We start from the raw sequence: 7,500 nt of genomic DNA, 5'->3' as shown, positions 1-7,500 counted from the left end.
CACAGTTTTGCTCATTTCCTGATTTGTTAGTCAAAAGAAAAGGCCGGTGTTTGTGCCGCTCAGCTGTCTCATTCAAATTCTGTGGGCAACTCTGGTTATAAAACTACACCGCAGATAGCGCGGGATGCTAACGACACCCGGCAAGGAAGATGCATAATCATCAGAGCAGGTGATCTGACAAAAAAAAAAAAAAATCTGACAATTAATAAATTAATTGTCTAGTTAACAATATGCTAAATTCCAGGTTGGTTCCAGCTTTGAGGATTTGTTGTAAACATACTCTCTTTGGTTTGGGCTGTTGGTCACACGAAACAAAACATTTGAAACCACATATTTGGACTTGTAATTTTTCTCAATGTGAAGATGAACCAGTCAGTTGAGGAATAATAATTATAGTAATTATAGTAATTAAAGTAAAAAAGCCTCAGACAATGTCTCTGGTTTCAACTTTACAAATGTGAGGATGTAATGTTTGTTTCTGTTTTATATAATTAATGTCATTACATTAATTATACAATGTTGACATTGTTTTCTTTGGAATTTTGTAGTGCATTTGTTGCACAGTTAATCAGTTAAAAAGGATTTATAACAATGTTGAAAAATGTGGCATGTTGTCCAGACAATCGTTTTTTTAAATAAATATTTGGCAATATAAATAATGATAGAAAAGAAATCATCATCAAACAGCATATACAGAAGAAATAGAAATAAGTAAAAACATTCACTTGGTTTGTAGTTGTAGTCTTAAAGAGTCTATATATAAGATTAATTATATCAAAAAGAGATTTGTTTTAGTGAAAGGTTTTTTCTGTGTAGGTGGAATTTATCCGTTAAGAGTAATAGTCCAGAGTAATAGACTTTTATTCTTTTCTCTCTTATTGAATACACATTCCTATATATCTGTCCAAAACTAACTTTAGAAGGGAAAATGAAGTGGAGAACAGACTCTGGCCTCAGCGTTGGAGAATGTTGCTCACTGAACAGGCAATCAATCCGGTGGGCTGCACCACCGGCTCGCTGCATCACAACAAACTCCACCAATCAGGCTTCAGCCTCATGCGTCTCCATGGTGACAGAGCTTCCACAGTCCTGAAGAGGTGGAGACAGCGATGGAGTGTGAGGGACGGGGGTGGGAGACGGGGTGGGGGCAGAACCGAGGTGGATGGGGGAACAAGAAGAAGAGGAAGAGAGGGAATCGATCCCTTCTCTTATTTCACAGTGAGGATTTAAAAAGCGGAGCTCCTTCCCGACCGGGGCGGGGGGGTGGGGGTGAGCCAGCGGTGGATTGGCTGACAGCAGACGGGCTACAAAGGAGCGACGTGCAGGGCTGGGGTGGAAGGATGCCTGGGCTGCTGGTTGTTGTGGGACCAGGATCTGCAATGGCCCCTAAAGCCTCTGCTCAGTGGATCAGTAGGGTTGCTTTGTTGTTTCCTCCTACACGGTAAACTGCTTTCTTTCACCTGTACATTTCAAAATACTGCCTTCAGTTGCAGGTGTTTCCCTGCCATGAAAACACAGGTTAACTAAATGATGGTAACATGCATGCATGCTTCCATGGATACTGTGGCTCACGCTAGTCCAGACTGATGGACAGAAGAGGAGGTTGAGGATCTGCAGGTGGCTGCAGTTTGAGGTGGGGAGAGGCCGCTTTGTGATTTTCCAGCAACGAAAGAATGTAAGCGAGACAAGCGATGGATTAATATGTGGGATTTATTGGGAAGGAAGGAGGAAATGAGCTGTTGCAGCAAGCGTCTTGTCGTCTTGTGCAACACATTTAATGATTATGTTGGGTGGTTGTGATGTGCTGCACTTTCAGGGAGTTTTTCATCTCCGGGTAGTGTATGCTGATGGAAGGAAGCTGTGAAAATCCATCACTATAGGAGGCATAGAAAAGACATTAGATAACATATGAAACAGACCATCTTTTGCAAAATGTTATGCTCTATATATTTCGTAGGTGTTAAGGGCAGTTTAGCCACAGCAACTGGTGCTCACTGCATGTTAGTCAGCTGATTTTCATGAGATTTAAAGTACGCAAAAAGAGCGTACAGTACAGTACCTGACTCTTGGGATTACATGAATCTGAGAAGATATACTCAGTTTGTTCGTCGTTCTCGGCCCGCCCGTGTGCATGGCAGACGTCCTCTAATTCATTCCACATCATCCAGATGTGAAGAATGTCCTGTGTGTGTGTGTGTGTGTGTGTGTGTGTGTGTGTGTTATGTTATTATCAAAAGCAGAGATGAATCCCGTCAGGGGATCTTGTTAGCGCAGCTGGACTCGAATGGAGAAACGAATCGGATGCATCACACTGGGATGTGCTACAAAGACATGATGGGTTGGCTTTTATGCGTTTCCTGATCAAAGTGTGACAAACACATATGGTTTATGTATACTAATATATACTGTATATATACTGTATATATATTCATATAAACCATTATACTAAATATGAAGTATTTAAATGTTTCCCATGTGTCCTTATGGTTATGATAATGCATTAGGTATGCATTCAGCCAATATGTTCTGAGGACTTAAAGTGGGTTTGATTTTCATAAATTAATTATTAATTCTTATATGATCGACACACATAAACAACGTTGTACAAGGCTCATGCACGCCAGGGAATAACACATCTTCTCGTGTTATGATCTTTGCACGCACACGCACACGCACACACAAACACACACACACACACACACACACACACACACACACACACACACACACACACACAAAGAGGCTTCTCTCTTTCAGTACAGTGTTCAGAATTAACTTTGAGCATGAGGCAATCTGGCACATATCTATAGTGCTATGTACTGTATATTAATAGTAAACAATAGGAATTTAATACATGCTGCCAACAAAACTAATATCCGGAATGAGGGAACGTCTTTGCGCTCAACTTTAATATAACTTTTACATCATTAACATTGCTTTTCTTCATCCTTGCGTTTGCATTACTTTTGATGCTTACATTTTTCATGCTAATGTTACTTGTGTTAGGAGGGCTTCTGCCCCCAAGTGGCCAAGAAAATCAGTTATTACAGATTTAAAGGAGGGTCTAGACCTGCCTCCTTAACTAGTGCTGTATGTAGCCCTGCGAACCATTACATATGGTTTAATAATACGTAATAATAGCTGTTGCATCTCTGCAGAACATAGATCTTTTTTAGAGCAGTGGTAGCTGCAGAAAAGCTTGCAAAGTGCGGAGAGGTGCATAAATATCTGACTCCAGAGATAAGTGGTCAACATTCAGTCTGAAACATCCACAGTCAGTCTCGACGGTGAGACACAGGGTATGCGTTTAATGGGAATAGGTGGACAATAGGGTGCATTTATCAGGGGGGCGGTTGAGCAGAAAGTAACCCTACGGGAACAAGCTGCTGGCAGGCGGTGCTGTGTTTAATGGACCAGAGCTGTTTTCCTCTGAGTCGGTTGCCTCGGTGGCAAATTTGGTGCAATTTAACTGAATGCTTTCTCAGTCCGCCATCACACAGGACTGTGAGCGAGGGCAGCTTGCGGCCCGGCACCTTCTTAGTGGATCAGATGAGATGTTTAGTTCCTCTGCGGAGGCGACACTGACTGTGTTTTTCAACTGCAAGCTCAATTAGGAGGCCTTCAAATATAACTAGGAGACTAAAGGATTGTTGGAAATTTCCCAGTGCGAGACAATCTCCTGTTGGATTATAAATGTTTTCACACAATCGCGGCAATTTGAGCCACCCAGCAGTGCTCGCAGTTTTCTATAAAGGCCAATCTTCCTGTATGATTGGCTTCATGTTTTATTCCTAATGCCATAATATGAGGTGCAGACTTCATCAGTTAAATGGATTAGAGTGGATGGAGGTACGCAGGGAAAGCAGAAAGCTAATTTCCTCCATGCTGCGGTTTGTTTGCTTTGTGGGAAATTGGCCTTCAGCCCAAGGGAACTCTGTTTAGTTTTGAAGCAGTGATGGTCATTCCCAAAGTAGTTAGAGGGAATGGTGCCATTTTCAGAAAGAGTTATTGAAGGAGATGAAAAGCATTACATCACATGTTGATAAAGTGCTTCCTGTTATTCTAAAAAAACATGATTGAAGAACAGTATGTGGTTGTCAGCCAAGTCAGAGCCCAGTATTTTAATGTTCTATTTCCGGGTTAAGTGCTCCGTTTATTTCAGTAAGGACTTAAGAAAAGCTTATTGTGGTTTGTGTTGCTACTGGGCATCCATTATTAATATTTACGGAAATACACAAACACACTTACTGTATGTTAGAGACACACTGGGTGACATTAAAAGCTTGAAGGGGACAAATGAGCTGTATCTGTAGGTTTCTGAATCGGGTGGATGCAGAACAGACAAAAGTTTTATCCAAGTTTTGTAATAAAACATTGAATGGCATAAATGTGGCCCATGCCCACACTGCAGTTCAGTTAATGTTATTCAAGCTGATGGTTGATCATTTTCTCTATGGTGCATCATTGTGAATTAAATATCTTTGAGTTTGGAACTTAAATACATGTGTTTAACAAGAGAAGGAGTTAAAAGCATCCTCTTTATCTCTGGGAACTTGTGATGACGATTCTCTTGTATTCTGTAACATTTTATAGCTTAAATGGATAGTTTGGATCTTTTTTGAAGGTTATCCTCCATATTCAGTGTATAATCGTCAGTAGATGGCGATCGGCACGCCCCCAGTTTGGAGAAGCAGGAGACCGACCCAGAAGCTAAGCAATGTCCAGCTGTGGACGGGTCGGCAGCTAAATGTATTTTAGAAACCTAAAAGAAATCTATATCAGTTTACATGGACACCATATCGATAATATTTCACCGCTTTACCTTGCTGTCAGGCAGCCCTTTACGACAGGGAACTAAAGACGTTATCTCTGCTCTCTTCAAAGCAACCAGACTCTTTTGACAAAAATAATTTTACATTGCAGAACATGAGAGTTGTGGAACTAACAAAACTAACAAACTAACTGATGGAGGCAGTGGTAGACCAGCGGTGTCTGGTGGCTTTGAACAGAGCAGAAACTACGGTTCCCCGTTGGAAGGGGTTGTTTAACAGCAGTAAAGTGGTGAAAATATGCTCCAACATGTTCACCAGCTAGTAGTCTACATCCGTAACACTCCACTTCCGGGATTGCTCTCGTTCCGCCTGAAATTCTGCCAGATGTCAGTCTTTTTGGACACCGATAGCTAATGCATTCCTTTTGTTGAAATGTAAAACTCTGGCTGATTTCTGAGGACTAGGTTTACCTGGTCCTCAGATCTCTGCAGGGTAAATCCAGACAGTTAGCCAGACTATCTGTCCATTCTGAGTTTTCTGTTCCACCAGTAAACCTTTGACTTACACGTTTCACCAAAACAAGTTCCTTCCCGAGGTTATTTTGCAGCGGCACCGTGGCTCCCCCCGGGACGTAGTGCCGCCCGAGACGATTATGATTGGTTCATAGGAATGCCAATAAACCAAAGCACTTTTTTTCCATCCTGGATTGCTGTGCGGACTCACCAGACCTGCAGACCTTCCTCTGCAGCGCTGTGGAGAAAGGTCTGGCAATGTGAGCCTAACCAGCTAGTAACTGTCTGTTTGTGGCTGAGCACATAAAGATCAGTGAGCTGAAAGCCGCTAAAAAGTCCTCACTTTGGCCAGACATAAACATGCAACCCAGTGTCTAGGGCTGCACTTAACGGTTATTTTCAATATTGTTCAATTTGCCATTTTTTTCTTCAATTTAACACAGTCCAAGGTGACGTTTTCAGATCTTTATTTTACATTTTTCTAGTAACATTCCTCTAGTAAAGAGCTCTTCATTCTCATGAGATAACATCCTCATTGTACACCGGTTGTCCTCTTCAGTTTATCTTTTTGAATGCCAGCTCCTGTATCTGATGTGCTGACTCACAGCTTATTTAGCTGATGGAGGCAAATAAAACGACTCAGTCTTCATGCATGGCTCTGTCTATCTGTTTATGTGTCAGTTTTTATCTGTCTCTGTCTCACATTTTGCTTTGTGGGGATTACTGTGTCTATATATAGCTGTTCTTCTGTCGGTCAAGGACTTATTCTTCACAGGATTCAGTGAGAAATGCCACTCCGTTTCCCAGCTGTAATTGTATCAGCGTACAAACCACCGCGGCACAGAAAGTAAGGTCGTACGTTACTGCCACTGGGGAGAAGCTCAGATTTGAATCTTCATTTATGGTTGAGACAGAGCACTGCAGTTTTTATTACCTGTAGCTATTGTTTATTGTATGCATCATGGGAATTAAAGAGCCTCACGGTGATTTGGAGGATTAATTGTTTGTGGATTCTTTCACTTCTTTCGGAAAAGGCTGTCTGATGACAATGTGAAGCATTGAAAATATTCTAAATATAGCGTACACTTTATTGTGTCTAAAATGCCCCGTCCACAGCAGGGCATTGCTTAGCTGCCATGTCGGTACTCCTGTCTGCTTCTCCAAACTGGGGGGCGTGCCAACCACCATGTAGCTAACACACTTACTATGGAGAAGTAGCTCATACAACCTTCAGGAACATCTGAATACCATATTGAATGAATGTGTGAACCACATTTAAAGGCAATCCATTCGATAGTTATTGAGACATTTCAGTCTTATCCAAAAGCTGCGGACAAACCGACCGACATTGCAGCCACCCTGAGAGCTTAGAACAGCTTACATAAAAAATAAAAATAATTAAAGTATTAAAGTTAAGTATTAAAAAGCTGATGAAGCCCAATGTTGTTGGCAGGAAGAGCCTCTATGCTAAATTCACTGTTAAACTGTACTTCCTGACCTCTACGATTTGTCTGCTGCAGCAGCTCGACCATACATGCATAGCCTAATCATGATGGACAGACGGTGTGACACAACCTGTACACACACACACACGCACGCACGCACGCACGCACGCACGCACGCACGCACGCACGCACGCACGCGCACGCACGCACACACACACACACACTTTTGACATTTCCACTCATCCTCTTTTCTCTTTCACATTAACAGCATCCAATTTACAATCTTTAACCTGTCTGAGATTAGGTAGCCATTGTCATTCGGGTCTTCTTTACTCATCCCCATCTGCTTAAGTCACAATGTAACTCCATCGCTACAATTTGGAGAGATGGGGGGTGATGTCTGAAAATAATTATGGAAGTATTGATTTTTAGGAAGCAGGCTGGACATTCCCATCAATACATACTCAAATGATAAGTGGTGGATAAAATATTTACTTAAGTAAAAATTGTAATACTACAGTACAAGAGTCATGTATTAAAATTGTATTTTTAAATCTCAAAGTATAAGGTATCATTAATATTACGTAATATGAAGCACAGGGCTACACTGACCCCAACTTGACTAATTCTTCACTGTGTGTGTAGAGCGAGTTTGGATTTAGGTTGCTGGGGGATTTCAGGGATGTTGCTAGGTCAGTGGATTACCTTGTAATAGATCTTTAGTAGGGCTGGAGGACGCACAGTGTTGGATTGTGTACGGGGGGGGGGGGG

The 7,500-nt window shown here is 41.8% G+C and overlaps 1 protein-coding gene and 1 long non-coding RNA gene across 4 annotated transcripts in view; one reads left to right on the top strand and one right to left on the bottom strand.

Moving 5' to 3' along the window:
• The window catches only part of LOC117959213, a 15,923-nt gene extending 13,195 nt beyond the window's left edge, over positions 1 to 2,728 (bottom strand). Inside the window, exon 1 of the long non-coding RNA XR_004659893.1 lies at positions 2,673 to 2,728. This is a non-coding gene — a long non-coding RNA (uncharacterized LOC117959213). The remainder of the gene's footprint in view (positions 1 to 2,672) is intronic.
• The window catches only part of LOC117959121 (membrane-associated phosphatidylinositol transfer protein 2-like), a 44,684-nt gene that overhangs the window by 12,583 nt on the left and 24,601 nt on the right, over positions 1 to 7,500 (top strand). Inside the window, exon 1 of one of the 3 annotated variants that reach the window (XM_034896052.1) lies at positions 1,284 to 1,441. The exons of the other annotated variants lie outside the window; for them this stretch is intronic. The gene's annotated coding sequence lies outside the window, so the exon portion shown is untranslated. Of the gene's footprint in view, positions 1 to 1,283; positions 1,442 to 7,500 lie in introns of those variants that run through there. 3 annotated transcript variants of the gene reach the window in all.

The sequence above is a fragment of the Etheostoma cragini genome, chromosome 16 (genome assembly GCF_013103735.1).
Source record: "Etheostoma cragini isolate CJK2018 chromosome 16, CSU_Ecrag_1.0, whole genome shotgun sequence".
NCBI lineage: Eukaryota > Metazoa > Chordata > Actinopteri > Perciformes > Percidae > Etheostoma > Etheostoma cragini.
Note: the sequence above shows the minus strand (reverse complement) of the source record. Positions and strands in the feature narration are given on the sequence as shown.